Source organism: Bombus vosnesenskii, unplaced genomic scaffold (assembly GCF_011952255.1).
Source record: "Bombus vosnesenskii isolate JDL3184/JDL3185 unplaced genomic scaffold, Bvos_JDL3184-5_v1.1 scf7180000013782, whole genome shotgun sequence".
NCBI classification, from domain to species: Eukaryota; Metazoa; Arthropoda; class Insecta; order Hymenoptera; family Apidae; genus Bombus; species Bombus vosnesenskii.
In genome coordinates this window covers 13645-21846 of record NW_022883217.1, presented here as the reverse complement: position 1 = coordinate 21846, position 8202 = coordinate 13645, and the positions used below count along the sequence as shown (strand labels likewise).

General features: G+C 46.3%; 1 pseudogene; it reads left to right on the top strand.

Annotated features, from left to right (window-relative positions):
- Positions 1-5682: 5682 nt before the first annotated feature.
- Positions 5683-5803, top strand: LOC117238940 (annotated as a pseudogene).
- The last annotated feature ends 2399 nt before the right edge of the window (positions 5804-8202 follow it).

Below are 8202 nucleotides of genomic sequence, written 5' to 3'. Positions count from 1 at the left end.
ATGCGTGGAACGCGCGTAACGCGCGTCCACGTAAGATTTGCGTTTGCCAATCGTAGCCGAAATCGGCAGCAAACGCGGCGCTTCGGCGAGAGAAGAAGGGAAAAGAGGATAAAAGGAGAAGAGGGGAAAGAAGAGAATGAAAAAGAAGGGGAGCAAAACGGCGGACGGTTGGGAAATAACAGGCGGCAGAAGCGTGGTCGGCATCGATCGTCGAGGGTAAAGCGCGAACGGGCTGTCATATTCGCAACAAAGGGCGAAAGTCAGAGTGGATCTCGGTGCGGGGCGGCGCAGCTAAGCGTTCGGGTCTGAAAGCACGTTCCAGCCTTTTGATCGCCAGGCTATTTTCTTCCGTGCGGCCTCTTTCATCGTTCCACGTTACGGATTTTCAGTTGAATTTACTCCTGAAATCAGCGGTTTCCTCGTTGGTTACTAGTTGGAGTCGCCTGATAGACGAGTAGGTGCGAGGGTGCGACCGGCAATTAACTTAGCAGTCGATTCTAGCCAGTTTCGAAGTTTCGTAACGCGGCACGTTGGATCCGGTAAATCTGTTAGATCCGTGGCAGCCGAGCCGTGGGGCAGACAGGACCGAAAGGCACGTCGACGGCGCTCTCTAGTAATTTCACCTATACGTTCGTCCGTCGCGCGATTAAAATCCTCTCGGAGCCCGCCATACAGTTTCTGCTAGTGGCACGAGTGGCCAACTTTACGAGGGGATAACGCTACGTGATACGAAATCGCACGGCCGAAGCTTGCCGTATCCATTCCTTTTCTATTCCGCCCGTTCTGCCTTCTACTCCCGGTCTCCCGTAATTCGCCTTGTTTCATCGGCCGTCTCCAGCGTGGATCGAGGGACATCGGTCCTTAAACTTTTCCCCACGCTGGACAAAGTTTTCTCCTTGATAAGTACCGATTCGTTTCTACTTTGTTCCGATGTTAGCGAAACAGCTCGTTCGTTCCACGGAATACACCAAATCTACCTTTCGTTTCAGCCAGCGCAGTTCTGAAACTGTAATTAACCGCGCCTATCTGTTTCTCCAGGATCGTCGTTCGAATCGAAACGTCGGACGGGTAAAAATTTCACGACGCGAGGCGCCTGTTCGACCGTGCTTTCCGCGTAGAATCGTCCAATTTCCGACAAGTCGACCGATTAAAACGAATTCATCGGATTACGGAGTGCCACGTCTGTCTGCAAAGAGAATTAACTCGGACAAGATGGATCGTAATTCCGTGAAAGCGGCGCGTCCCTCGGAGACGAGGAAAACGTGGCCACGCGAGTGTGTGGATCAGGACGAGAGGAGACGCAGCGGGGTTAGCTGAGTCGTAAAGCTGCGCGTATCTGGTCCCCAGTGCACACGAACGTCCTTCTAGCGTGTAGCTACATCGGCTTACGAGTGGAGTTGCGATGCGTTCGGTGTCAGGATTTGTTGAAGTCTCGCCAACACACGGATTCGGCCGACGCGGTTCTAATACAGCGCGCATATCGCAGGTTTCACGGGTCGGCTGTCAAACCATAGCCCAGGGCTTTCCTTTATCCCGTTCCCTATTTCTCTCGGTGGTCACCGTTGTTACGTCTGTTGGGCCGACACGGCTGCAGTGCTTCGATTCTACGACGACCGTGTCGCGGTTCGTCGTCCTTTCTTCGCGGTTTCTGGTACTCTCCTACCTACACGGTCTGTTGGTTAACGACTCGATCCCCAAGGCTTTCCGTATCGTGTCTCTGTCGCTTCGAAGCAAATGGCAACGATACTTAAGTAAGACGTTTCCGTCGCGGATCGCTCCAACTCGTGCACGATTTGTTTCGTGGCCATTTTTCGATAGGCCGACCACGTGTTTCGCACGATGGAATTACGAGGGACTATTTATCGTTTCTTCGATAGACCAACGAAAGCAGTAATTCTTCTTGCGCGACGCGCGATCCTTGGTTTCTCACAGTTCGGGCACGAGGTATTATCGTTTTCTAGTTTTCTAGTGGACGTCGATGCGTTCGAAACGCATCTGACTGGCGACACCGCGAGACACGTTGTAACCATGTTCGCTGAAAAGTTAACGTCGGTTCTGCAAGCGTGGTTTCCGTCGTTCGAAAGGAGTTAAAGCGGAGCAAAATCACGACCATTTAAAGAGACGTCAAGAGGATAACGTTTCAACAGCGAGTTCCACTTTCTACCGGAAACCGAAACCGAAACCGAAAGCGAAACTGAAACTGAACTTGCTTACCGATCCGGTGGCGAAAGCGTGTACGGGGAGGAACGGAACGTGACTCGATCGTTCGTTTCGAAACGTTTTTCGAAATACAAAGTTGCAAAGAGAGGAGAGTTTGTATCTCTTATAATCTCTTCCTGTTGCTGTAATAATCCTGCTTGCTGGATTTATCGAACACGAGCCAGGCATTTTTAAAGCGATCCCGATCCCGTCGATAATTCGCACGCGATACAACCGCGACTATCGGATATTTCTGCTGCCGCGTACCGTCTGCTTTTCAAACAGTTTCGCCGTGCAAAGTATCACCACGTTTCACCCGGAAACGAACGAACGCATCGTCGTCGGCTAATTTTCATTTCGTGCTTGTGATAATTAAGCAGTTGCGCGACGCTCCACCCTCGCGAGTCGACGATTTTCTAGGAGACCGCTCTAGTCCGTGGCAACCGAGCCGGGAAACGTCAACCAGCTGTAACTAGCGAGCATCGTTACAAGCAAATTAACCAGCCAGCTCTGCCCTGTTTTGTACCGTGTTTCCTCCTTTCTTCTCTTTTCCCTCCTTTCGTATGCTTTGCAAGTGTCACGTAATTTTTGGGTTGGTCGGTGAAAATAAAATATAGTCGAGTCGTAACACAACTATTTACTTGGTTTTAATCAGCCTTTATTATGAATTCGCCAATCACAATGTAACACGCACTGAATTAACATAAATCACAATTCACTCCAACCACGTTATGTAAGACTTAGTTACAACAATACATTAAGTACGCGACTTATAAGAGACCGACATAGATATGTTGACTATTCTAAGGATACAGAATAAGTGAAGTTTTACTGACGATACTGTGTCTGAGGAAAGCTAGGGGTGGGTGTGTCTAAGGACACGGGACTATCGGATTTGTTGATGACAATTTTGGTTAAGGAAGTGAGGGCAGTAGACACCATCTCCGATTGGATAATAGGACGGTTGGTGGACCAGGAAGGGTTTTAGCCGCCCTCGCGAGAAAGTTGCCAACGGAACATACCAGATGTGGAGAAAACCAACTTTCTAAGCTAACACGTGGTAGACAATAAACGTAAAGGGAAATTTAAGACAGGAAATACTCGCTTGGTCCGAAGGACCTTAACTATAAAAATGCCAAGGCCCCCTGGTGGGCACTTAAGACTATTGAGGGTGCGCGCCAAGGATATGCAGACATCTGGGTGCCATCCTGTCCGTGGTGTGTGGCCTGGTCTCTGATATGAATTGACGTTACACAAGCGTCACCCACGCAACGAGATTCGTCGCTTTTCTTTCAAACGAGCGAATAAAAATAATATTTCTACGAAATATCGCTTTCGCGAATACGAAGGCTCCCACGAACCAGCGGTTCCAACGTCTTTCGGTTTTTTTCGTGATTTTCTTTTCCACGCAATTTTTCCTCGATCAGTTCGGTTTATATGTAGATGTAAACAAACTAGCGGCAGCCAGTTACTTTTAATACGAAAAAGTAAATTGAAAATGCAGATAAAAGCTCGCGGCGTTTGGAATCGTGCCCAGGTAATACCGAGTCTACGCGTTCAAGAACGTCAGCAACTTTCCGATACTCTTTCCGTTTCATTCTGAAAAGCATCGCGTTAATAGGTTCCGCGCCACGTAAGATCGAACTCGAAACATCGATGACGATACGAGTACATGTAAATTAAATCGAAACGTTTACATTATGAAATTGCCGGGAATTTACTCAAAATCGCGCTTTTTCCACGTTTATTTCACTTTCGAAGAATAGAAATTTCAAATCGCCGAACTTGTTGCGTTGTCAAGAGTCATCGGGCCGTACGCCGCGTGTAGAGAAATTTCTTTTTTTCCTGGCATTTTTTCATCGCTATAAACTTGCAACATTGCGTATCCGGTGAGCGATTACGGTTAAAAAATTGACCTTACCAAAGGTTTTCTTGTATTTTTCGCCGGGAACAAATACGCGGTGTCGGGCGTTTCATAGATCGGTGAAAATTCGCCCGTTTATTTCGATCGCAATGGAGGTTTCATCGACGCCAAAAGCAGCATCGACGAATACGAATACGCTTTTTTCTCCTTGTTTTTGCCCTGCCACGTTAATACTTGGACTGCATCGAAAGTTTATGAGAGCGTTAGAAAATAGCGAGCGGCGTGCATGTACGTCGTCGGCTTTCCCAAACTTTCCAAAGCGTACGAATTGCGAACAGTAGCTGGAAACCAGAGCTGTCCGTACGTATATTTTTGAAATAACTTACTCGACTGCCTCGTTCGGTGTTTGTCGTGGAAATTTATCCTGATATTCCTCGCCAATCCCTCCGTCTCTCTCTCCTTTCCGCCTGTCCTCTTTCTTCCTTCCTGTTTTCCTCCTATTCATAAAGCGTAAACACGAGATAGGTACCTTTGTTTGCCGCGTTTTATAAATATTCTCGAGATTGGAGAAATTACTTTTCCGTTTCTCTGTTTGTCAACGTCGTGAGCAAAGCTTGCGCTGCGTCAGCTTCGCAGAATCGTTCGCTTCTTTTCCTCGCATTCCGGTTCGACGGAATCGCCACTCCCTTATCTACACGCGTTTCCTCCAAAACTGTTTCTCATCGCGAAGCCAAGTCTCGAACGAGCGTTCGTCGCATCGACAAAGTATCGCGACATCGTTGATTTTATCGTTAATAAGCTGGCGATACCGAGGCTGCGACGACTTTATCCGCCTGTATTTATTCACCGTCTAACGTTGCATTGTTCAGTGGAACGCTGCATTTTCGGTCATTGCTTTTCTTACTGCAGTTCAATTTACTTTGCGGATTTAAGAACAAGCGAGAAGCACTTGGATCTTTCCTTTCTGCCGGGATTATGCTTTTTCCTCTCCACTTTTACGTTGTATCTTTCGAGCTTGGATGCTCGATCATAGTTGCGCGAGGGAAACCTTTTTCTCCATAGACACGCACAAAACCTACGCTTTCAGGTTTACATCCCCCTGGGGCCCCGTAGTCCATATTTTTTGATAATTCCTACAATAATATTTTATAATTAGACTTACAGATTTTTATGCAAATTTATCTGCGAGAATATATTTAAAAAAGTAAAATCCCGGTAAAAGACAAATGGGTGGACAATTGCATTACCTATTAAGTATTAAAGAAGAATATTAAAGGAAGCATATATATTTCGTCGAGTTACGTGCACATTTTCCACAAATGCGTAAAAAACCGCGGTCTATTTACATAATAAAATAAATAATTCTTATGTGTCATAAGTCAAATTTTCTTTACCATTCTGTCCAAAACTTCTTGACCCCTCAGAATATTGCCTAACGTTGTGTCTAAAGATGTAATCGCATCTCAGCAGAGATAAAAATTTGTCAAAAGAGGAAACTAATTATCCTGCTAATGATACGTCGAACGACGTCGTAGACCAAGAAAATGAGATCGATGCTTGAGGAGTGGAATCCGGAAAGATGGAAGAAAAACGTTGGTAAAGAGCCATTTACTCGCAACGCCAACGCCCTGGCCGCGCTGAATGCACTCGTTCCCGTCAAATCACGAAAGTTAAGCAGCGCCGGACACGGGTAGAGTACTCGGATGGGTGAACGCCTGAGACCTCCGTGTGGCGTTGGCGAAGCGTGCTGCCCCCCCCCCCGTGGGTTTCGGGCCTTGGGCGCTTGGCGGCTCAGCGCCTCGGGGCCGCCAAACAGTTCAGTAGGGGAACCGGGCTGCCTGGCATGGCGAAGAGGCGGTGTAACAATGGTCACACACCGCTCCATCAGCCGTGGTTTTAAACGCGCGGGGGAGGCCCTGTTGCAACGCTCATATCGGTTCCCGGGCCTCTCTCGATCGTAGCCGGGACGGTTATCGTGGAGGTTTTAGTCGGTTGGAATCCGACACTACTACGCCGCTTTCCCCAGAAGCGGCCTGGCGTCCGTGCGGATTTCCTCCACGTAAAATATAAAAAAAAATTTACTCGCAACTGCGACGAAGCATTCACGAAGCTCGTAAGCGACACAAAAGCTCCAGGATCTGGCTTTTTCCTCATCGCAAACGATTCGGCGATAAAAACAAATCACGAGTTACCTAAACACGAGCTAAGGTCATTATGCCCGCGTTCCTTATCTTTATAAACGATAAGAATTATTTATTTTATTATAAAGTATTATATACACGATTTTTACTATAAAACAAAGGAAGTAAAGTTTCATATATATTTTACAATGAATAATATATTTTTTTTGTTTATTTAGCGCAAGATACAGTTTTAGATACATATTCGCAATAAACGGTCAATTTTTGTAATGATATTGTTAGAATTTAATCTTGGAATGAAGATTAATAATCTGTGGAAGACACAATGTTTGTGTTGAAATAATACAATGTTATATTTATTAAACAATTATTACAAGGATTACAAATGTGCGTTCTGCAATGTAGACAGTTGGCTAGTTATTCACAGACTGACTGGCTTAGTGACCCATGGCCCTTGAAAAGGTTTAGAGCCCCACTCTCTATGCAGTAATGAGTGTGACCTGTGTGGGTGTCTGTGTGGCGTCACATGTGGCACAGAACCTTCTAGTAGCTTCTCGACGTGCCCATCTAGAATGTTCCATCCATATCCTCACGCTTCTTTCGGCGAATTTTCGAAAGAGCCTGCACGTGCTAGCCGCCGTTGTGCATCTCACGAATGCACGCTAGTGGGGATGGCGCTGGGCGACGAAGGGAGGAATCCGTACGATCAATTACTTTATCTGCATGCGAATGATATCGTCGTATTCCAACAGATATGTCAGGCAAAGGTACCGATACGCGGTGGTACGACGTACCCATGCTGTATTATGCGTCGGCGCTTTATATTTTTCGTGTATGATACAATTTTTGGGTTTAAGCCGCTGGGGAGCGGAGCTTTTTTATGAATTTTTTTTATTTTTTTCTGTCCTGAAAACTTGGTCGCAAAACAGGGCGCTTCGGTAGCCTGCTTTTTGGGTGCTGTGTAACTTTGGGGAGAAGTGGGATGAGAGGGAGGGGGCGGGGGAGGGGTGGATGAGAGGGGGGTGAGGGAGGGGAATAATGAATAATATATATCTAATAGTGCGAGATCAGAATGTTTAGCCTCAAATGAGAATTATGGAACTTCACTTTGCACAGGACGACGGTGGCTATGTGGTTACTGTAGCTGACTGCAAACAAATAGGTTAACGGTTCGAATCCATTCCCTCCTGGATTTTGATATAAGTGAGTTCAGGATCAGAAGTGAAATGTGATGTGTGCGAGAATCCGTACTTGGGCGACGCAGCTTCTACGTCTTAGGTGTCTCTCTAGGAGAAATTACCTCCCGAGATGTGAAAAATAAAAATAAAATAAAAAATAAAATAAAAAAAAGTAAAAAAAAGAATACCTATGAAAACAACATAGAAAAAACAAAAAAAAAGAAAAGAGGAAAAAAAATTCTTCCTCCTGATATTCGTAATACTTGTAACACAGCAACATTGATACTAACCCCGAACAACGAAACGAAGGTCACCTGTCATCAAAATGTGGTAGTGAAGAAGAGTAATTGTGTTGTGTATACAGAAGAACAGTTGTGTTGTGAATATCCGTACTGCCATTGCCTTAGTGTAGTAGTCCAGCTACAGATTCCAGGTTTACATCCACCTGGGGCCCCGTAGTCCATATTTTTTGATAATTCCTACAATAATATTTTAGAATTAGTCCGGTAGGGGAATCGGGCTGCCTGGCACGGCGGCTCCGGCGACGAGGCGGTGTGACAATGGTCACACACCGCTCCATCAGCCGTGGTATTAAGCGCGCGGGGGAGGCCCCGTTGCAACGCTCACATCGGTTCCCGGGCCTCTCTCGATCGCAACCGGGACGGTTATCGTGGATGTTTTTGTCGGTTGGAATCCGACATTACCACGCCACTTTCCCCAGAAGCGGCCTCTCGTCCGTGCGAATTTCCTCCACGTAAAATATAAAAAAAAATTTACTCGCAACTGCGACGAATCATTCACAAAGCTCGTAAGCGACTCA